Source organism: Canis lupus, chromosome 11 (genome assembly GCF_003254725.2).
Source record: "Canis lupus dingo isolate Sandy chromosome 11, ASM325472v2, whole genome shotgun sequence".
In the NCBI taxonomy this organism is placed as follows: Eukaryota; Metazoa; Chordata; class Mammalia; order Carnivora; family Canidae; genus Canis; species Canis lupus.
This window is the reverse complement of record NC_064253.1, coordinates 29,878,220-29,902,432: the sequence shown is the minus strand read 5'-3', so window position 1 is coordinate 29,902,432 and position 24,213 is coordinate 29,878,220. Positions and strand designations below refer to the sequence as shown.

Here is a 24,213-nt window from a genome sequence, read left to right as displayed (position 1 = left end):
ATTTTGATCATCTCATTTTATAGATGATCTGAAACCCAGAGGTAAGAATGTATCTAGTTTTCCTACTTTAAGTTCCAGGGCTCTTAGTATAATACAGGATATCACGAGCGCGTGTCTGTTTCATAATGTGAGCTTGTATATGGCAAGGTGTGTATTTATAAAACTACTCAGTGGTACCCAGACTATACTCACATGGATGCTCAATTTAAAAAGTATTTTTAGAGGATGACTGGAAAATTGATTCTCTGAATTTATGCCTTTCAACCTAGAGGATAGGAGAACGTATGTACTGACTATTTGGCAAATGTGTGTGTAAAATTAGCTGGCTATTATCTAGTTAAGAAATAAGCTCTGCTGTCTGCTGTGCTATGAAGTGGAAGTGAGTGGTTGTTGGAAAGAGGATATAAATGGTGCTTTACAATAAAAAGATATTGATCTTTTTTTTTAGTTTTGTTTTCAAATTAAGGTTTGAAAAGAAGCAATTTTAAAGATAAGGAAAAGTTTAGTGAAAGTCACCATCTCTAACATGTTATGGCTGATTAGTTTATTATGCTAGTATGTTCGGTTTTCTGTTGTGTGGTAACAGGGAATAGACTATATTTTGGATATCTTTTGCATGTGTAAGTTTTCTATCCATTCATTCAATAAAAGTTTACTGAGTGACCATTATGTGTCAGGTATTATGCTGCCAGAAAAGAGAAATTAAAAAAAAAAAAATCCCTTCTCTTTGGGAACTGACCAGTGTTTTGAAACAGATACACCTTGAAAGCACCAATGGACACCTTGCTGTCCAGAGTTATGACATAGGAATGCAAGGCATTAGTTAGACACCTTTTAGGAGCATATAACTTAACTCAGGCAAAGGATGGAAAGGGGTGTGGGATAAGCTGAGCTCTGAAGGACTTAGCCTGAGTGAGGGGCTTAGCCAGGAGGAGAAATAAGAAGAGTAAGAAGAAATAAGAATTTGAAGAAACTAGAAACAGAATATGAAAAACACAGAAGTGAAAGGGAACATGATATACTCAGGGAGCAGCAAGTGTTTGTTGTTGATGTTGTTGTTGTTTGTTTGTTTGTTTTCCAGAAACAGAAAGGTGATATGGGTTAAAGGTGGGAGAAGAGATTGCTGAGCAAGACAGGAGCTACTTCCTGAAATGCCAAATCAAGAAGCTGTCTTTGGAAAATAACCCACAATTGAATGGAAGAGGAATTAGATGAGGATAAAACGTCAGGGAGATTAATTAATAAATAATTAATAAATTGTAGCTTCTGGATACTACATACAATTTCCATTTGACACTCTTCTTCCTAAAAGAAAGTTTAGGTATAAAAGTAAATACTCAAAAATAAGTCAATCCATAGATCACAATTCTAATTATTGCATTGTACAATGAAGAAACTGAAGTCAAACAGGTTAAATGATCTGCCCAAAGGCAGAGAGTTTCTGACAAAACTGAAATTTGGGGCCCTGAGCTCCTCTTTCTTAAAAAAAAAAAAAAAAACTTGGATTAAAATTCACAAGGAACCAGCCCTTCAGCTCCACAGAAACATTTTAGCTAAAGTATTAATGATGATGTGCCTGTGTTAGCAGTACCATAAAACAAGTGACCTTCATGGACAAAACTCTGTGGTTAAAATTAAAAAGACAAAGGAAAATGAGATCTGATTATTAATGTAATTAGTTGATGATCCAGTGGGATGACAGATCCATAAATGCCAGCTATAGACTGATGATAATGGAGCATTCAAATCTCCAAACTGGTGCTCAAGTCCTGCTCTCAGAAATAATGAGGGACCTGTTTCCTCTATCCTGCCTCCTTGCAAGGTGCTAATGCCATGTTCCGAATAATGATGTGCCAAGCTAGCATAATGGCAGGCTGCTCTTGCTGCACATTAATTCCACTATTTGTTTTCTGTTCCTCTAGGGTCTGAGCTTTTGAAAATTGGACATTTATGAAGTGCTATCATGAATCAGACAGGGAAAGAATATTATGATTAACCCTTCTTGCGGATGGCCAGATTCACAACATGTTCATAAATTCAAAGTATGTTGAGGGTATAATGGGAGAGAATCTTTTTATTTATTTATTTTGAAATAATCCTCCTCAAGACCTCTATTAGAGTGCCTAAATTACCTTTAAAAGTGTAATTTGGCACCCAGCTTGTTACTGGCTCCTTCAAGCTCAATATTTCAGTGCCTAAATAGAACTAGTTATGCATATAGAGATACAACACTTCACAGGTCCATAGCTTCATTCAGATGGGTAGTCTTAGTTGGCTGTTAAACTTGATAATATCCAGTGAGATTATTCAGACAATCATAAACCACAGTGAGGATGTGATTTGCCCAAGAACACAGGTTAATAAATGACAGAACTAGTGCCTGAATCCTACAACCTTTTCCCCAAGATATCACCATATCCATTGTATCAAAAGAGATTTGAATTTGTACTTTGGCCAATATACAATTGTTTAAGCAGTGGGGTGATTCTTAAAGTGGGGTAATTTCCTGAAATGCATGTAGGTATCAACATGGTTCCAGCTCTGAAGAGTCAAATTTTGGAAACAGAATTTTATATAAAAAGTTCTCTGGGAAGGTGAAATGTAAGTCATCTTTCAAGTGTTTCAGTGATCACTGAGGGCTAAACAGAAAATCACCACTCAGAAATAAACACCAAGAGCATTTTCATATATATTTCCCATGTTCTTCTGTGTATATAGTATACCAAAAGGACTCTACATATGTCTGTTCAAAGTTCATAGAAATAAATGAGTGGTAAAATGTTCCAGGCACCCTGGTGACAACTTGCTTCAACAGGATGAATTGGCATTTTTTGGCAATTGGCATGATTATAATCATGTGCTATTGATGATGCTTTCTTAATTTCTGAAAATATGAATTTATTAAACTCTCATTTGGTAACAATGGTACAACAAGGTTTAGATTGTTGGAAGAAAGTAATGCAGGTACATTATAATTTAATTATAATTAAATTTTTATGTCTTATGTCATGAGATACTTTGTGATACTTCTGTTAGGGAACAAAGAGAGACTATCTCTTGATCTTCCAAATGAGAAAGGAATGTTTAATTGGATGTCATCAGGTTCAGTTATTTTGGATATAAAAGAGGAGGCAGGTCACTTGAATACTGATGCAGTTACCAGGTTGTACTAACAGATTGTAACTGTAGAAACCTTTTTCTCCCTGCTCCCTGAGATAATGGAGGACTCTGCTGAGATACCCTTATGACACATGTCTGCTTCTTGGAATTCTGGGGGTTTTATTAACTTATAAAGGCAACTTTTTATGTGAAGGAATGGGAAGAGAAAGGCAGAATTAAGAGAATCCTGATTTGGGAGTGTTAACTTAGTTTTACATGATGGAATCCTATTGTATCCTCATCTCGTCACCTAAAACTATAAAATTCACTTTATATTCCCATGCCATTAAATTGTCTTTGGAAACAAGGTTACAAATAAAAGCACAATAGTTCCTTATCTGGGGGAAAAACTCCGTTTCTCCAATCTGTTAGAAGATACATAGCTTGGTTCCTTTTATGAAGGAGAAGAATTAGTAGAAATAGTGGTGAAGTGGATTATCAATTTATAAATGTTTGCCGTCATCTGTTGATATGTCCTTTTGAGAGATTCCCAGGAGAGAAATAACTGGGTGAAAGGGAACAAATATTTTTGAGACTTTGGTACATGCTGGCAAATTGCTTTCCAATTCATACTACCACCAGCAATGAATGAAGATGGTAATTTCATCACAACTATTCATTACTAACAAAACAAAATAACACAAAAGGCTTACTTTATAAAAAAGGTTTTATTTACTTTTTGGCAGACAAATACCCTCAAATACAGATATAGGCCAAGCTGTTCTTAGTAATTAGAGTCTTTGTGATAGGCTGTTTCTTGAGGTCAGGAGAAGATCACTTTGAGAATACATTTAAAGAGCAAGAAAGAGAAGCTGTGTCCCCTGAGAGACAACCCCTTGTATCCTGGGAACATCAAGAGTATCATTTATGCAAGAGGCCAGTGAAAGAGAAAGACAAGTATTACATGGGAAATGGGAGAACACTGAAGATAAAATTTACCTCTTGTCACATGTTTGTGTAGAGGTATACTCTAACTTTGGAAATTTCAAATTCTATCACTGTTTTAGGGCTGCCATAACAGAAAACCACAGACAGAGCTTATACAACAGAATTTTGTCCTCATGATTCTGAAGTGAGATGTGTGAGATCAAGGTGTCTGCAGGGTTACTCTCCTCAGAGGGGTTTTCTCCTTGGCTTGTAGATGGCCACCATTTCTCTGAGTCTGTACATGGTCTTTCCTGTTTCTGTGTCCTAATCTATTCTTATAAGGACACCAGTCACAATGGATTAGGGTTCACCCTAATGAACTCATTTAAATCTATTTACCTTTTTAAAGTCATTCTCTCCAAATATAGTCACATTCAGAGTTAATGATGCTTAGGGTTTTTTTTTTTAATTTTTTAAAAGATTTATTTCTTTATTTGAATGTGTGTGTGTGTGTGTGTGAGAGAGAGAGAGAGAGAGAGAGAGAGAATGTGAGCATGAGTGTGGGGAGTGGTACAGGGAGAGAATCTCAAATAGACTCCACACTGAGTATGGAGCCTGATGCAGGGCTCAATCTCAAGACCCATGGGATCATGACCTGTGCAAAACCAAGACTTGGATGCTTAATGGACTGAGCCACCCAGGCACCCCTAGGATTTCAACCTAAGAATTTTGAGGGTACACAGTTCAGCCTGTAACACCAATATATTAAAATTTTTGGTTTGTCCTTATACTATGCATAGTACACTATTCTTGATATCTATCCCTTTATTTTCTAATGATCATGGCAGTATTGCCATCTCTTATGAGAGAAAAATATGTTATACCCTGGGATCATTCTGAATTTGAATTATGTACAGAAGCACATCTGGTTTGATAATAAACATATACAAAGAAATCAGATTTAGTAATAATTGTACTTAATCTCTTGAGTTCAGTTTGCATAACATGTATAGCACTTTCATTGGAATGTAGCATATCTATTGAACTTGTTCCTGGAATTGGATCATTCTTCAGTAAGGACATAAAAATCTTGAGATAGGTGGAAAAGGGAAGTGATTTTAAGGAATATATATATATATATATTTTTTTCATATATATAGAAATTATATAAATTGTATAAACAAATGTATTGAATACTAATAAATAGTTAATAAAAGGACAAGTAACAGAAACTCAACCAATTCTGAAGCATTTATATTGGGCATAAGAGGCATTGATCATCATGCTGATGGTTTACTTTGGAGTAAATTAGTGATTCTGATTTGGGGAAGTGGTTGTTGATGTAAATGTCCTTTTGCAAGAACACCTCTTATCGTGCTCAAAACATAGGAAGAATGTGTAGGTCTGTGGCATTGCATTGCTATGTATATATGACCATTTCTAAGTTTCCTCTAAGTATGAGCCTATTTTTTAGTTTTGACATTTTAAATTTTTTATTTATTTTCATCATCATAAGTGTACTCTTGAATACTCATCATCTATTTCATGCTTCCTCCCCACTCACCTCCTACTGGTAACCATTAGTTTATTCTCTATAGTTAAGAGTCTTTTTCTTTTCCCTCATAGAAAGAGTCAAGATCTTTCTCTTTTTCCTCTGTTCATTGATTTTGTTTTTTTGTTTTTTTAAATGTTTTATTTATTTATTTAATTTTTATTTATTTGTGATAGTCACACAGAGAGAGAGAGAGAGGCAGAGACACAGGCAGAGGGAGAAGCAGGCTCCATGCACCAGGAGCCCGATGTGGGATTCGATCCCAAGTCCCCAGAATCGCGCCCTGGGCCAAAGGCAGGCGCCAAACCGCTGCGCCACCCAGGGATCCCTGTTTATTGATTTTGTTTTTTAAATTCCACATATGAGATCAGATGGTATTTGTTTTTTCTGACTGATTTCACTTAGCATTATACTCTCTAGCTCTATCCATGTTGTTGCAAATGGCAAGATTTCATTCTTTTTATGGCTGAATAGCATTCCATTCCACTTCTTTATATGTGTGTGTGTGTAAGTTCATTTATCAGTTCTAGTAGTTTGGTTTTTGTGTGTGTGTGTGTGTGTGTGTGTGTGTGTGGAGTCTTTAGGGTTTTCTACATATACTATCATGTCATTTGCAAATCATGAAAGTTTTACTTCATTACCAATTTGGATGCCTTTTATTCTTTTCTCTTTTATGATTGCTGTGACTAGGATGTCCAGTACTATGTTGAATAAAAGTGGTGAGAGTGGATATCCTTGTCTGTTCTGGCCTTGGGAAAGAAGCTCTCAGTTTTTCACTGTTGAATATGATATTGGCTGTGGGTTTTTCATAAGGCATTTATTATGTTGAGATATGTTCCTCCTAGACCTACTTTGTAGAGGATTTTTTTTTTTTTTAATGATAGTCACAGAGAGAGAGAGAGAGAGAGAGAGAGGCAGAGACACAGGCAGAGGAAGAAGCAGGCTCCATGCACCGGGAGCCCGATGTGGGATTCCATCCCGGGTCTCCAGGATCGCGCCCTGGGCCAAAGGCAGGCGCCAAACCGCTGCGCCACCCAGGGATCCCTGTAGATTATTTTTATCATGAATAGATACTGTATTTTGTCAAATACTTTTTCTGAGACTTTTGAAATAATCATATGTTTTTTATCCTTTCTCTTCTAGATCATGTTGACTATTTTGCAAATGTTGACTGTCTTTGTATCATGGGAATAAATCACATTCGATTATGGTGTATGGTATTTTTAATATATTGTTGGATTCAGTCTGCTAATATTTTGTTGAGGACTTTTGCCTCTATATTTGTGAGAGATATTGGCCTATAGGCCATTTTTTTTTTTTTTTTTTTTTTTGGTAGTGTCTTTCTCTGGTTTTATAACAGGGTGATACTGGCCTCATAGAATGAATTTGAAAGTTTCCTTCCTGTCCTATTTTTTGGAATAGTTTGAGAAGAATATGAATTAACTCTTCCTTAAGTGTTTGGTAGAATTGCCTGTGAAATCTGGTCCTGGACTTTTGTTTTTTTGGGAATTTTTGATTACTGATTCAGTTCCATTGCTGATAATTGGCCAGTTCAAATTTTCTATTTCTTCTTGCTTTAGTTTTGGTAGGTTATGTGTTTCTAGGACTTTATCCATTTCTTCTAACTTGTCCAATTAGTTGGCATATTGTTTTGCATAATATTCTATTATAATTGTATTTCTGTAGTGTTGACTTTTATTTCTTGTATTTCATTAGTGCGTTTGTTTATTTCTGTCCTCTCTCTTTTTTTTCTTGATGAGTCTAGCTGGGGGTTTATCAATTTTTAAATTTTATTAATTTATTCATGAGGGACATAGAGAGAGGCAGAGACATAGGGAGAGGGAGAAGCAGGCTCCCTGTGGGGAGCACGATGCGGGACTCAATCCCAGGATCACAGGATCATCCCCTGAACCAAAGGCAGACACTAAACCACTGAACCACCTAAGTGTCCCAAGGTTTATCAATTTGTTGATCTTTCCAAAGAACCAGCTCCTGGTTTCATTGATCTGTTCTGCTCATTTTGTTTTTGTTTTGTTGTTGTTTAATTCCTGTATCATTTATTTCTGCTCTAATCTTTATTATTTCCTTCCTTTTACTGGGTTGGATTTTGTTTGTTCTATTTTTTCTATGCCCTTTAGGTAGAAGGCTAGGTTGTGTATTTAAGATTTTTCTTGCTTCTTGATATAGGCATATATTACTATAATCTTCCCTCATAGAACTACTTTGGCTGTATCCAAAAAGTGTTCGACCATTGTGTTTCCATTTTCATTTTTTTCCATGTAATTTTTTATTTCTTGGTTGACTCATTTATAATTTAGTAGCATGTTATGTAACTTCCATGTATTTGTGGTCTTTACAGATTTTTTCTTTTTTTTCTCTTTCTTTTTTTTATAAATTTATTTTTTATTGGTGTTCAATTTGCCAACATATAGAATAACACCCAGTGCTCATCCCATCAAGTGCCCACCTCAGTGCCCGTCATCCAGTCACCCCCACCCCCCACCCACCTCCCCTTCCACCACCCCTAGTTCGTTTCCCAGAGTTAGGAGTCTCTCATGTTCTGTCTCCTTTTCTGATATTTCCCACTCATTTTTTCTCCTTTCCCCTTTATTCCCTTTCATTATTTTTATATTCCCCAAACGAATGAGACCATATAATGTTTGTCCTTCTCCGATTGACTTATTTCACTCAACATAATACAGATTTTTTCCTATGGTTGATTTCTGGTTTCATAGTGTTGTGGTCAGAAAAGATGCATGGTACAACTTTGATCTTTTGGAATTTGTTGAGACTTGTTTGGGGGCCTAATATATGATTTGTTCTGGAGAATGTCCCATGTGCACTTGAAAAAAAGAAAAAAGTGTATTCTACTGCTTTAGGGTGGAATGTTCTGAATATGTCTGTTAAACCCATCTGAATGGACTTTTCTTTTGAATTACCTAATAGAACATAAATGAAACTTCCTATCTTTTCCTTTCCCATTTCCTCAATACAGCTTTTAGCTGTAGAAATTCATCTGTAGTTGATAAAAGATTTTAAGGATCCCCTCCCCCCACCAACTCAGATACTTGGCATTTGCAGAGACCCTTGAAGGAAATCAACAAAGTGAAACACGGCATGTTTTATAGGTTGTAAATGTTACTAAATTAATATCAAAGAAACATTATACTTTACAGGTTAAATACTTTGAGCAACATGATAGTAATGATGTATTATCAAATGAGCCATATGAGAACAGTGTGAAATTACACACTAGTTTATATTAAATAGTAATAATCATCCTGTTTTAAACATTAGTTTTAGTTCACATTATCATGTATATTGTATCTTTATGTTAATAATCAATAGAAACATATCTTAGTTTTGCTTAAAGTAGTTGTTATTTTGGTGTAAAGTAAAAATAAAATAATATTAAACCACTTTATTTTCCTTAAAAATGATTTTGATTAATTATTGAATTATGATGGATTATCAAATTTCAAATAATAATAAGGTAAATAACTTCTCTCTTAAACTAAATTATTTCAAATGTCATAAAGTCTGAATGTTTGAAATTAGTGTTTTTTATTTTTTTTTTTTTTTTTTTTTTTTATTTATTTATTTTTATTTATTTATTTATTTTTTTTTTTTTCACTCCATTCTATTTTTTTTTTTATTGGTGTTCAATTTACTAACATACAGAATAACACCCAGTGCCCGTCACCCATTCACTCCCACCCCCCGCCCTCCTCCCCTTCTACCACCCCTAGTTCGTTTCCCAGAGTTAGCAGTCTTTACATTCTGTCTCCCTTTCTGATATTTCCCACACATTTCTTCCCCCTTCCCTTCTTTTTCCTTTCACTATTATTTATATTCCCCAAATGAATGAGAACATATAATGTTTGTCCTTCTCCGACTGACTTACTTCACTCAGCATAATACCCTCCAGTTCCATCCACGTTGAAGCAAATGGTGGGTATTTGTCATTTCTAATAGCTGAGTAATATTCCATTGTATACATAAACCACATCTTCTTTATCCATTCATCTTTCGTTGGACACCGAGGCTCCTTCCACAGTTTGGCTATCGTGGCCATTGCTGCTAGAAACATCGGGGTGCAGGTGTCCCGGCGTTTCATTGCATTTGTATCTTTGGGGTAAATCCCCAACAGTGCAATTGCTGGGTCGTAGGGCAGGTATATTTTAACTGTTTGAGGAACCTCCACACAGTTTTCCAGAGTGGCTGCACCAGTTCACATTCCCACCAACAGTGTAAGAGGGTTCCCTTTTCTCCGCATCCTCTCCAACATTTGTTGTTTCCTGCCTTGTTAATTTTCCCCATTCTCACTGGTGTGAGGTGGTATCTCATTGTAGTTTTGATTTGTATTTCCCTGATGGCAAGTGATGCAGAGCATTTTCTCATATGCATGTTGGCCATGTCTATGTCTTCCTCTGTGAGATTTCTGTTCATGTCTTTTGCCCATTTCATGATTGGATTGTTTGTTTCTTTGGTGTTGAGTTTAATAAGTTCTTTATAGATCTTGGAAACTAGCCCTTTATCTGATATGTCATTTGCAAATATCTTCTCCCATTCTGTAGGTTGTCTTTGAGTTTTGTTGACTGTATCCTTTGCTGTGCAAAAGCTTCTTATCTTGATGAAGTCCCAATAGTTCATTTTTGCTTTTGTTTCTTTTGCCTTCGTGGATGTATCTTGCAAGAAGTTACTATGGCCGAGTTCAAAAAGGGTGTTGCCTGTGTTCTTCTCTAGGATTTTGATGGAATCTTGTCTCACATTTAGATCTTTCATCCATTTTGAGTTTATCTTTGTGTATGGTGAAAGAGAGTGGTCTAGTTTCATTCTTCTGCATGTGGATGTCCAATTTTCCCAGCACCATTTATTGAAGAGACTGTCTTTCTTCCAATGGATAGTCTTTCCTCCTTTATCGAATATTAGTTGCCCATAAAGTTCAGGGTCCACTTCTGGATTCTCTATTCTGTTCCACTGATCTATGTGTCTGTTTTTGTGCCAGTACCACACTGTCTTGATGACCACAGCTTTGTAATACAACCTGAAATCTGGCATTGTGATGCCCCCAGATATGGTTTTCTTTTTTAAAATTCCCCTGGCTATTCGGGGTCTTTTCTGATTCCACACAAATCTTAAAATAATTTGTTCTAACTCTCTGAAGAAAGTCCATGGTATTTTGATAGGGATTGCATTAAACGTGTATATTGCCCTGGGTAACATTGACATTTTCACAATATTAATTCTGCCAATCCATGAGCATGGAATATTTTTCCATCTCTTTGTGTCTTCCTCAATTTCTTTCAGAAGTGTTCTATAGTTTTGAGGGTATAGATCCTTTACATCTTTGGTTAGGTTTATTCCTAGGTATCTTATGCTTTTGGGTGCAATTGTAAATGGGATTGACTCCTTAATTTCTCTTTCTTCAGTCTCATTGTTAGTGTATAGAAATGCCACTGACTTCTGGGCATTGATTTTGTATCCTGCCACGCTACCGAATTGCTGTATGAGTTCTAGCAATCTTGGGGTGGAGACTTTTGGGTTTTCTATGTAGAGTATCATGTCATCGGCGAAGAGGGAGAGTTTGACTTCTTCTTTGCCAATTTGAATGCCTTTAATGTCTTTTTGTTGTCTGATTGCTGAGGCTAGGACTTCCAGTACTATGTTGAATAGCAGTGGTGAGAGTGGACATCCCTGTCTTGTTCCTGATCTTAGGGGAAAGGCTCCCAGTGCTTCCCCATTGAGAATGATATTTGCTGTGGGCTTTTCATAGATGGCTTTTAAGATGTCGAGGAATGTTCCCTCTATCCCTACACTCTGAAGAGTTTTGATCAGGAATGGATGCTGTATTTTGTCAAATGCTTTCTCTGCATCTAATGAGAGGATCATATGGTTCTTGGTTTTTCTCTTGCTGATATGATGAATCACATTGATTGTTTTACGGGTGTTGAACCAGCCTTGTGTCCCAGGGATAAATCCTACTTGGTCATGGTGAATAATTTTCTTAATGTACTGTTGGATCCTATTGGCCAGTATCTTGTTGAGAATTTTTGCATCCATGTTCATCAGGGATATTGGTCTGTAATTCTCCTTTTTGGCGGGGTCTTTGTCTGGCTTTGGAATTAAGGTGATGCTGGCTTCATAGAACGAATTTGGAAGTACTCCATCTCTTTCTATCTTTCCAAACAGCTTTAGGAGAATAGGTATGATTTCTTCTTTAAACGTTTGATAAAATTCTCCTGGGAAGCCATCTGGCCCTGGACTCTTGTGTCTTGGGAGGTTTTTGATGACTGCTTCAATTTCCTCCCTGGTTATTGGCCTGTTCAGGTTTTCTATTTCTTCCTGTTCCAGTTTTGGTAGTTTGTGGCTTTCCAGGAATGCGTCCATTTCTTCTAGATTGCCTAATTTATTGGCGTATAGCTGTTCATAATATGTTTTTAAAATCGTTTGTATTTCCTTGGTGTTGGTAGTGATCTCTCCTTTCTCATTCATGATTTTATTAATTTGAGTCTTCTCTCTCTTCTTTTTAATAAGGCTGGCTAATGGTTTATCTATCTTATTAATTCTTTCAAAGAACCAACTCCTGGTTCTGTTGATCTGTTCCACAGTTCTTCTGGTCTCGATTTCGTTGAGTTCTGCTCGAATCTTTATTAACTCCCTTCTTCTCTTGGGTGTAGGATCTATTTGCTGTTTTTTCTCTAGCTCCTTTATGTGTAAGGTTAGCTTTTGTATTTGAGTTCTTTCCAGTTTTTGAATGGATGCTTGTATTGCGATGTATTTCCCCCTTAGGACTGCTTTTGCTGCATCCCAAAGATTTTGAACGGTTGTATCTTCATTCTCATTAGTTTCCATGAATCTTTTTAATTCTTCCTTAATTTCTTGGTTGACCCTTTTATCTTTTAGCAGGATGGTCCTTAACCTCCATGTGTTTGAGGTCCTTCCAAACTTCTTGTTGTGATTTAGTTCTAATTTCAAGGCATTATGGTCCGAGAATATGCAGGGGACAATCCCAATCTTTTGGTATCGGTTCAGACCCGATTTGTGACCCAATATGTGGTCTATTCTGGAGAAAGTTCCATGTGCGCTTGAGAAGAATGTGTATTCAGTTGAATTTGGATGTAAAGTTCTGTAGATATCTGTGAAATCCATCTGGTCCAGTGTATCATTTAAAGCTTTCGTTTTTTTGGAGATGTTTTGCTTAGAAGACCTATCGAGTATAGAAAGAGCTAGATTGAAGTCACCAAGTATAAGTGTATTATTATCTAAGTATTTCTTCACTTTGGTTAATAATTGATTTATATATTTGGCAGCTCCCACATTCGGAGCATATATATTGAGGATTGTTAAGTCCTCTTGTTGAATAGATCCTTTAAGTATGATATAGTGTCCCTCTTCATCTCTCACTACAGTCTTTGGGGTAAATTTTAGTTTATCTGATATAAGGATGGCTACCCCTGCTTTCTTTTGAGGACCATTCGAATGGTAAATGGTTCTCCAACCTTTTATTTTCAGGCTGTAGGTGTCCTTCTGTCTAAAATGAGTCTCTTGTAGACAGCAAATAGATGGGTCCTGCTTTTTTATCCAGTCTGAAACCCTGCGCCTTTTGATGGGGTCATTAAGCCCGTTCACATTCAGAGTTACTATTGAGAGATATGAGTTTAGTGTCATCATGATATCTATTCAGTCTTTGTATTTGTGGACTGTTCCACTGAACTTCTTCTTAAAGGGGAATTTTAAGAGGCCCCCTTAAAATTTCTTGCAGAGCTGGTTTGGAGGTCACATATTCTTTTAGTTGCTGCCTGTCTTGGAAGCTCTTTATCTCTCCTTCCATTTTGAATGAGAGCCTTGCTGGATAAAGTATTCTTGGTTGCATGTTCTTCTCATTTAGGACCCTGAATATATCCTGCCAGCCCTTTCTGGCCTGCCAGGTCTCTGTGGAGAGGTCTGCTGTTACCCTAATACTCCTCCCCATAAAAGTCAGGGATTTCTTGTCTCTTGCTGCTTTAAGGATCTTCTCTTTATCTTTGGAATTTGCAAGCTTCACAATTAAATGTCGAGGTGTTGAACGGTTTTTTATTGATTTTAGGGGGGGATCTCTCTATTTCCTGGATCTGAATGCCTGTTTCCCTTCCCAGATTAGGAAAGTTTTCAGCTAGAATTTGTTCAAATACATATTCTGGCCCTCTGTCCCTTTCGGCGCCCTCGGGAACCCCAATTAAACGTAGGTTTTTCTTTCTCAGGCTGTCGTTTATTTCCCTTAATCTATCTTCATGGTCTTTTAATTGTTTGTCTCTTTTTTCCTCAGTTTCCCTCTTTGCTATCAACTTGTCTTCTAGGTCACTCACTCGTTCTTCCACCTCGTTAACCCTCGTCGTTAGGACTTCTAGTTTGGATTGCATCTCATTCAATTGATTTTTAATTTCTGCCTGATTAGCTCTAAATTCTGCTGTCATGAAGTCTCTTGAGTCCTTTATACTTTTTTCTAGAGCCACCAGTAGCTGTATAATAGTGCTTCTGAATTGGCTTTCTGACATTGAATTGTAATCCAGATTTTGTAACTCTGTGGGAGAGAGGACTGTTTCTGATTCTTTCTTTTGAGGTGAGGTTTTCCTTCTAGTCATTTTGCTCAGTGCAGAGTGGCCAAAAGCAAGTTGTATTGGGAAAAAGAGAAAAAGAGAGGAGAGAAAGAAGGAAAGAAAAGAGAAAGAGAAAAAAAAGGGAAGAAAAAGAAAAAAAAAAACGAAAAAAAAAAAAAAGGGAAGAAAAAGAGAAAAAGAAAGGAGAAAAAAAGGGGGTGGGGGAAGGATACAAATCAAAAAGCAAAATAAAACAAAAACAAAAACAAAAACAAAAACAAAAACAAACAAAAAAAGAACCACCGGGGAGTATCTTCTGATTCTGTGTTCTTTAAGTCCCTTGGCTTCTCCTGGAAGTTGTCAGTCAGTCTAGCTGGTGTTCTGGGGGAGGGGCCTGTTGTGCTGATTTTCAGGTGTGAGCAGTTGGGGGAGCTGCTGTGCCCCTGCCTGGTGCAGGGCTCAGTGGGGGTTGTTTACCCCGTGAGGCCGCAGGAGGAACAGCCCTAGTGGCGGGGCAGCTCTGGAAACCTGGATTCAGCCCCCGCAGTAGTTCCGCAGCTCTCCGTCTGCAGGGCCTGGAGGCTCCGGGGCGGGGCCGCTGATCTGCTCAGCTGGGGCAGGAGCGTCCTTGCTGTCCTGGGCCCTCCCAGTCTCTGCCTGTCCCGGGGGAGGCCGGATCCTGGGCTGTGTCCCGGCGCCCTGTGCTCCGGGGCCTGCGCTGGTGGATTCGCGCTCCCGGGCCGCGCAGCCCCCTCCGCGGAGCCGCCGCCCGAGCCCCTCCGAGCTGCTCCTGGAACCGCGCAGCCCCCTCCGCACGGAGCCTCTTCCTCTGCCCGAGCCCCTCCGAGCTGCTCCCGGGGCCGCGCAGCCCCCTCCGCAGAGCCGCCGCCCGAGCCCCTCCGAGCTGCTCCGGGTCCCGCCGGGTCCCGCCGTGCGCGCTGCAGCCCTTAGGGAGCTCGGCGCACTCTCCTGGGCGCGCAGTTGCTGTTACTGTCCCAGGGAGCCGGAGGGCATCCTCGCCCTCCTGGTTCCTGCTCCAACTCCCCACGAGCCCCTTTCCGCCCGGGAAGGTCGGTGCAGCTCCTGCGTCTCCGGGACGGGGCTCTCCTGTCCTGGGGACACTCGCCCCGGCCTCAGCCCGGCTCCTCGCGGGGCCCCTCCCCCTTGGAGGCCTTTGTTCCTTTATTTCTTTTTCCCCGTCTTCCTACCTTGATAGAAGCGCGAATTCTTCTCACTGTAGCATTCCAGCTGGTCTCTCTTTAAATCTCAGGCCGAATTCATAGATTTTCAGGATAATTTGAAGGTTTTCTAGGTAGTTTGGTGGAGACAGGTGATTTGGGGACCCTACTCTTCCGCCATCTTGCTCCTCCCCCGAAATTAGTGTTTTTTAAAATAAGAAAATCAAATAATTCACTAAGATATTTTCTGATGTTGAATAACATTTGAGAAAAGGAATGGGAATATCATTACATACAGGGTTCAGATTGGTATAGTGTAAAATACTTGATTACTAGTATCTGATCAACCTGAGTTTCATACATGGCTACATTAAATGCTAGATTAGCAATGTTTAAATAGATTACTTGCAACTAAAATATCCTCTATCAAGAACCTTGACCAAGATTAGTTCTCTTTCTCCTGGAAGATTCACTCTGTATAAATGATTTGGGACGGTTTGAAGCACTGAGGTAGGAGGAGGCCTTACCTCCTCTGCTCAGACAGACAAGGTTTCTCAACCTTGGCCCATGGTTGATCTTTTGGGTAGCATGAATCTTTCTCATGTGGGGCTGTCCTGTGAACTATCAATTGTTTATCAACTCCATGGCCTCTGCCTACTAGATGCTAGTAGGGTAGCATCCTACCTCCAGCTATGACAACCAAAAATGTCTGCAGAAAGTGTTATATGTCCCTGGTCATGGGGATGGGAGGAGGAATTTAGCCTTGGTAGAAAATTCCCGAGTTAAAATAGTAAAATTATGTGAATAGGTCAGCACCTCTTCTTCAATTCCACCACCAGATCTGTAAAAATAGCTTCTGATCAAAAAATACTTTACCAAATATATTGTCTACCTTTCCAGTTTGGCATTTAGTACTCTCCTTATTGAGGCTATAGTTGTTCTTTTCTTCTTCCCTTTGTTACTATGTTCATTTCCTCTTATCAAGTCTTTTTCCCCCCTTCTAATTTTACCCTACACTGGGTTAAATCAGTCTTTTAAAATTCTGTTTTCTCCCTTTCCTCTTGCATCTTATTCCTATTTATAGGAATGCATGTTCTGATCAGAAAAATCATAGCAAACAAGCTTAATCCTATTTGTAAAGCCCTGACTATTCTTAATGGCCAGAGACATGGAGATTTTAATAGCTGCTTTGTGAGTCCAACTCTGACTTTGTTGATACCATGTCTTTCTGTGATAAATTTATTATAGCCTGGCAGTAACTCGGGTCTCCAGTTTTGTACTTTCTCTTCAACACATACTTCTGCTCCCATGGATATTAGATAATTGGATTCTTGCTTGACCTGTGGAAAACTTTAAGTACCTCCCTGTCATTTAAGAAGATTTTCTGTTCCTGTAGTCATGCCAGACCACAAGTAAAACACAAAGCATAGAATTACAGCTGTTAACTAACCATTTAAAATGCCTCATTGAAAAAAGATACCACTTTTAATTTGTGTCTTTTATAATTCTTTCATGAATAAAGTTTGCCATGCATAGTTATATTTCTCAATATAAATATAATTCTATTAAAATGTAAGATATACAATGGAGATTTTCATACTTGAGAGCTGATTAGCAGACTAGCAATATCACTTGACATATTTTTAAATATCCAAATTATTTAATATTTTTGAAGAATTTTTTTAAAGATTGTATTTATTTCATTCATGACAGACACAGAAAGAGAGGCAGGGACATAGGCAGAGGGTGAAGCAGGCGCCCCTTAGGGATCCCGATGTAGGACTCGATCCCAGGACCCTGGGATCTGACCTGAGCCAAAGGCAGATGCTCAACCACTGAGCCACCTAGGTGTCCCTATTTTTGAAAAATTTCTTTTTTAAAAATACTTTGTAGTTTTTAATAGTGAACATTTATTGGCTACTTACTATGTCCTAGGCAGGGTTTTAAGGAATTTATTTGTATTAATTTGTTTAATCTTTACAACAACTTCACTGTAAGTAAAAAAAAAATTGAGACTCAGAGAAGGTTATGTAAATTATCTAAAGTCCAGTGTAGCTAGTAATCCAAGCGTCAAGTTCAACTCTAAGAAATGTGAGATTCTAGGTTTAGTCATAGAGTAAAGAAGATGGCCTAACTTTATGTATGTGTGTGTGTGTATGTATGTACATGCATGCATGTGTGTGCTTGAATTTGTGCACATATCTGCTATGCTTGAATAGTGGCTGAGGGAAAGTTATGGGTGGCCTAAAGGATCAGTTCCCTTATATTATCCAGGGACTCTTGAGGCATTTCAATGAGAATCCCTTAATTCACAGTTTGAATTCAATTTACTTGGTTATCCACTCAGATGCCTTCTAGAACTGAAATTCTTTGGGTTTCTGAACTTTAAATATGGAAGAAAAACATACTTTTATTTTTACTTTATGGATGTTATTTATTTATTTTTTAAATTTATTCATGGTAAAACTTTTATTCCAACATACTGGTAGTGATCACAAAGGAAATTTATTTCTTCTGGTTTCTCTCCCACATCTGAAATTTCAAGCAGATAGAATACCAAAAAATATGATCAAAGTGAATGGTTCTTTGATTTTATGTTTGTTTGTTTGTTTGTTTGTTTATTTATTTATTTATTTATTTTTAAAAAGATTTTATTTATTTATTCATGAGAGATACAGCAAGAGCGGCAAAGACACAGGCAGAGGGTGAAACAGGCTCTTCACAGGTAGCCGGATGCAGGACTCAATCCCAGGACTCTGGGATCCTGCCCTGAGCCAAAGGCAGAAGCTCAACTGCTGAGTCACCCAGACGTCTTTGATTTTACATTTAATTGAAGTTCTTGTAATAAGCATTGTCACATTTGCGATCAAAGTTCTTAGACTTAGATCTGTGCTTTATATGGGTTGGGTGTCCATGTATTTGGAAATGTGACACTGTGTCTAATAGAATAATAAATTAGAAGGAAATGATGGAAATATTGGTCTTAATGCAGCAATACATGATCCAGTTTTCTCTTTTGATTTTTAAAGTATTCAAGTTCATTTGAACATATTTAAATCTATTATCTGCACATACATTCTAGTTTCACTGCCGGAAAATTTGAAACAGTATTACTGTAAAAATGATTCTCTTAACTAGTGTTCCACTGCCACTTTTTGATGAGCAAATATTATGGGACTTTTATTAACATAAAACCTGTTTAACCTGCTTTCTCATCTTCTTATTTGGAACATAATAATTCATTTAGCATTTTAGAAAACTATTGTCTGAATTTTTGCCTGAAATTGACTTTTGTGTATCAGGAGCTTAATATGTCTATATGTTTCTTTCTAGGAAAAAATAAATATTTATTTTAAGATATAAAAAAACAAAGTTCCTTTAGAGATTCAGATTAGGAGATATATCAGAATATTTGTACCTTGTCCTTTTTTTCTTAATAAGCTAAAGCAAAAAAAAAAAAAAAGAATATTTTTTGAAGTTAATGGGCAGATACTAATTGAACAATGGTTGAGGTTTAAACTATTTTTTAAATTTTATATATGGATATTTTTCAATCTGTTTGTTATACTAAGTATATTAATGAGAATATATATATACATTTTTTTTTTTTTTACAATAGGTTCCTGTCCTGAGACCACAGCAGGATGTGCCTTGGACAAAGGTATGCATGTTTAAAATAGATTTCCAATATTCTCCATAAGTAAAGCATATAAATATAAATATTATAATAGTAAAATAATGTTATAATAATTATATCACTGTAATGTGCTTATATATGGAATTATACTACATGTTCATGTATAAGATAAACATTTTTTCATCTGATAAAATATACTAGTGAGAAAACATTAGAATTGAAAATCTAATCATTAAATATATATCATTTCCTGATCACAGAAACCCTTAATTCATACAACATATATTCAAAGAACTGTCATCACTAATGCCCTTGAGAGTAAAATAATGGAACTATTCTACTTGATGGAAGTTTTTAAAAACATAGTCTTTAATAACTCTGATGATTAAATTACTGTAGGATATCTGCAAGTTAATTATCAGTCAAGAACTACCTAGGAATGTCTAGGTTTTGCGGGACCAGGTAGTGAAATTAGTTTAAAATTTTAAGTCAATTTGAGAAGATGCAAACAGCAAAATAAATAGAGCTAGGTATAGAAGTATATAAATGAACTACAGGATAGATAAGGATGAGAGCACAAGGCCAGTACAGGATCCCTTTGATTTCAAAATGGAATGTTATTTTAAAAACCATGTGGACAAAGAAAATTATAAATATCATGAATTGTAATAATTTTGAATGCTGAGAAGGAGCTGAAAAAAAATATATATGATGAATCAAAAAGTATATAGTGTAAACTCCAGGAGTGAAGACAAAGGAACTAAGATTCTTAGGTACTGTATTGGAGAAAGATGAAGGAAATGGAAACAAATCTCGCATACAGAAGCTGTGAAAACCAGGCCTTGTCTATGGAAGAAGTAGGAAGAGAAAATTGCTTAAAGTAGCACATAAGCTATGTGAGTTCTAGTATAAAGCATTGAAAGGTTTGTCATTTTTTTGGAGGTATTTAAATAATGAATGGGTTCACAAATGTCTGCTTATAGTTTCTCTAAAGCTTCCCTAGATCATTTACCCTATTTGGGGCCCTTCCACCCCACAATGAAATGGGTGAGACAGTTCTTTTCTTTTTCTGTGTGATAAAGTAATTTTGAATTTAAAGGAGAGTTCAAAATTGGTTTGTGGTAAAATGTATATATATATATATATATGATATCCTTAATAATGATTGATATCCTATTTTATGCAAACATAATAGTTGGGGAAATACACTTATAGGCTCATCTTTATATTTTAAATTTGGCTCTAAATATACTGCACCCTGCCATGTTACTTCTGGTTGAAAAAATAAACTGCTATCAGCATATAAATACACATATATTAATAATTGTCTGAGATTTAAAAATTGAAACATAATTCCAGGTTTCTTGGGGTTTTTTTGGAATATGGCTCTTGACTCTATTTTTCATATATTTTTTCTCGTAGTCACTTTCAATCTCTACTGGGAGCTGATGTGACTTGAGAATATCCATGTAAAATATGCCAGCATGTGCTCTGCCAGACAGAGAACGAATGGCTCCAGGCACAGATCTCTGTTGTGTCAAGGTTTTGGCATGACATTTGGCAGGGAACTAAATCACACACAGCACAACGCAAATAATCATGGTTTCCTGTTGATATGCATCCTCAACCACAAGCCTGCTGTTAGCCATTACCACTCTTTCCCTTGATATTTTTGGGAACATTTCTGGTAATAACTGGAAAACTATGGTATTTCCTGGTGCTCTCATAATGCAGAGAAATGGGAAGATTATGGCTTTGAAATCGGACCTTCCTCTCTTTGAAGTGTGTCTCTGTCACTTTCTAGTCATGAAATCCCGGGCAGGCTATTTCAGATATAAAATGAATTTACTAATACTTAGCATGGAGATTGCATGGGTATTAAAATTACGATTGTCCTAAAGCACCAATTCTACCTGTTACATAACTAAATGCTATTTTACTCTTTCCTATTTTTATAATGGGTGGGTTTTGTATTAGACTTCTTAATAATCATCTCAATCATATTATGAATGCAAGAGGAATGATTCTAATATACATTTTTAAGTTTCAGGGATGGTAAACATGTACAATAATATTTGTCTTCAGTTTTGAGTAGACACTCTGGTGAAGGAAGAGTTGTTGCAAATTTCTTGATTTTTTTTATATTTGTTTCCTTTTTTTAGAGTTGCATGTGATACAAAGGGTCTTTATGTTGCATAAGAGTGTTTTAAATCTCCTTCATTTAATTTTAGGTTCTGTTAGTGTACTCAAGGATAGAAAAACACACTATAAAATATAGATGGCTTAATAAAACTATACCTCCATAGTATACCCACACTATCTTAGTTTAGTAGCTCAATTCAAATTCCTTACTGAGAAATTATTATGTGTTATATGCACTGTGCTAGATGCTAAAGGTGCAAAGAAGAAAGAGATATGTTCTCTGCCTGACAAGGATATTACAGTCCTAGAAGAGAAAAGACTTGTAAATAAATTGTTTAATTAATTAATTGTTTTAAAAAATAATTGTTTTTTAAAAGATTTTTATTTATTTATTTGAGAGAGAGCGAGAGCATGAGCCAAAGGGAGGAGTAGACAGATGGAGAGGGAGAAGCTGACTCCCTGCTGAGCAGGAAGCCCAACCACACAGGGCTCCGAAGACTGTGCCCCCCACTCCATCATTTTAAAACAATATGGTAACAGTACAAAGGAGAGGTACCAATGAGGGGCTATTTAGAAAAGTCATTTCAATCCATCTGACTTCCTGGAGGAGTGGACACTTCAAGTATCTTGAAAGGTGATGGCAAACTAGTCAGATATCAGTTAAATACAGAGGCAGGAGGGTGGAAAGAGATAAAAAAATAGGATTAAAACAGTGATGGTAGTAAAAAAGGTATAGACTTGAAATTAGGAAGTGAAATCCTCCCACTTAGTTCTTGAAGGTATATATTTAAGATATATTTAGGAGGCTTTTTTTATAGGACTAAGATTTATGTATAATGATATTTATCATAGTGATATTTATAACATGCTAATAGGAAACAAACTATTAAATAATAAGGAAACTGTGACATAAATTATAATATTTAGGAGAAGATACTTTGAAGCTTCTAAGATTTATAGTTTTGGAGATTATTTAAGGAAGATATGTTCTTAAAAAGACAAATTGTAAAGTAGTCTTATAATACCATACCTCTTTTGTACAGATGCTTTTATACATATATTTATATAAAAGACAAATATTCAAATAATTATATATATAATGCCCATTTTTGGGGTATAGTCTTCAAGAAGAACACATAGAGGACTGCGAAGAAACCCAGTAAGCATCATTAACAATGATTAACTCTATGTAGTATACCTAGCTATATGTGTGATTTTTGCTTTTATTGAAACTTTGAAATGTGTCTTACATTTTATATGGCAAACGTGGTGAGCATACTCTGTTGTGGCTCCCATGCGTCCTGCCTCCTGATGTTCAGACCTTGAGTGTGGACAGAACCTCTGACTTGCTTCTTATCAACAGCATACGTTACACAGAGATGTGTACAATTCTGATAGGTGTGTAATGATATCTCATTGTAGTTTTAATTTTCATTTTTTTTTCTAACAGCTAATGATTTTTAACATATTTTCATGTTGCTTGTGTGGCATCTGTATATCTTCATTGATGAAATGTCTGTCCTCATAGTCTACTTTTTAACTGGATTGTTTCTAAACCATTGAGTTTTGAGAGCTCTTATGAATAATGTATTGAAGGTATATACATACTGGCTGATGGAGAAGGTGAGGAGCTGAAGCCTGGGAGGGGGTGGAGGGAAAGACCAAGGATATAAATAAAGATTATAAGGATGTGATAGGATGGTGTTGGAATACATCTTGGAGGACAATAACTTCAAACCCTTGTATTTCCCAAAAGCACAGAACGATTCCTTAGCCTCAAAAATTTTACTGTCTTTTAATAAATGAAAGTTCTTTCATTCCCTGGACTTGAAATTTTATACAAAATACTAAGATTTTCTCATTTATTATAGGTCTTTAGTACTACCAGTATTTGAATAGTTTCAAGAAGACATGAAATTTTCCAGTGGAAAAACTAAATTTAACTTTTGGTGTATGGCATAGACACGTGAAGAAAAGAAAGGCTTACTTTGTTCAAGCTAAGATCTGGAACTCAGATTATCTACAGAAATAGGGTAGATAATTTGTAAAGAGTTATTTCTCTAGATACTGTAAGAAAGTTCAGTTCAAAAGTCAATCTGAGAAGTGTGGCGATACATCCATGGCAGTCCAGTAAAGCAGGGTAGTTTGGTAGTTTATCTTAAGCCAATGTGCAACGCTAGTGAGAGAAGAAGAAAAGGAAGTAATATCTGATGTCTAGAAAGACCAGAGCATGTTGGTCAATTGAGGGTATTCACTGGCAAAGTAACCACTCATCATTCAAGAAACACATTAACTATTTGAAGATATCTGCCTTATTGCTGATATTTGTAGTAGACTGGGTTTATACTCAAAATCGGAAATTAATTTGGTGCTGATATAAACCAAACATAAGTCCACTCAAATGAGCAGGGACCAAGCTCTCCCACTGTACTAATGTGATCTCTTTAGTTGCGAGGTTGAGGGGCTTCTAGAGGAGAGGCCAAGACAGCAAGGGCAATAGGAAAGAGGGAGTTTGAGTCAGTGCCTGTTTACCAGTTTGTGTCTAAGTTCTTTATTTAAAAAAAAAAAAAAAAAAAACAGTTCAGCCAGTACCAGAATAGACTGGCCAAATACAGCCTGGACTATGAGCAGAGGGTGTCAGTGGAGTGGGCTAGCAATAAAATGACTAAAGAAAAAGAGTAAGGAAACTGCTTGAGATAGAAACTGGTAGAAGGATTACTTTTGAAAATTATTTTACTATGGAGATTATGAAAATTGACTTGATAGAAGAGTCTGAAATACTAAAGTTATAAAATATGATTTTTTTTCACTAAACACTTTCTGCCATGCTCTGGCAAACCTACTTCCTCTTGGTTCATATGATTGCTACCTTCATCACATTTGGGGATCCCATAGCTTTTCAGCCACTTTTTGATGTGAAATGTCTTATATATCTTGTTAAGAATTCTGATTATTTTAATGTTTCAGCCTCATATTTAAGTCAGAGATTCTTGCTTCACTTGGATGCAGACTAGACTTGATGTTCAAGTTGTTCTGAATATGTTTGGGGTAGTAGGTTATGGGGATGAGGGCAGTGAAGGAATAGGAAGAGGATGCCAA

General features: G+C 36.7%; 1 protein-coding gene across 35 annotated transcripts in view; it reads left to right on the top strand.

Moving 5' to 3' along the window:
- Window positions 1–24,213, top strand: part of PTPRD (protein tyrosine phosphatase receptor type D) — a 2,185,700-nt gene that overhangs the window by 800,484 nt on the left and 1,361,003 nt on the right. For all 35 annotated transcript variants that reach the window (XM_049116106.1, XM_049116100.1, XM_049116099.1 and 32 more), the window contains one exon: window positions 18,955–18,996. The gene's annotated coding sequence lies outside the window, so the exon portion shown is untranslated. The remainder of the gene's footprint in view (window positions 1–18,954; window positions 18,997–24,213) is intronic.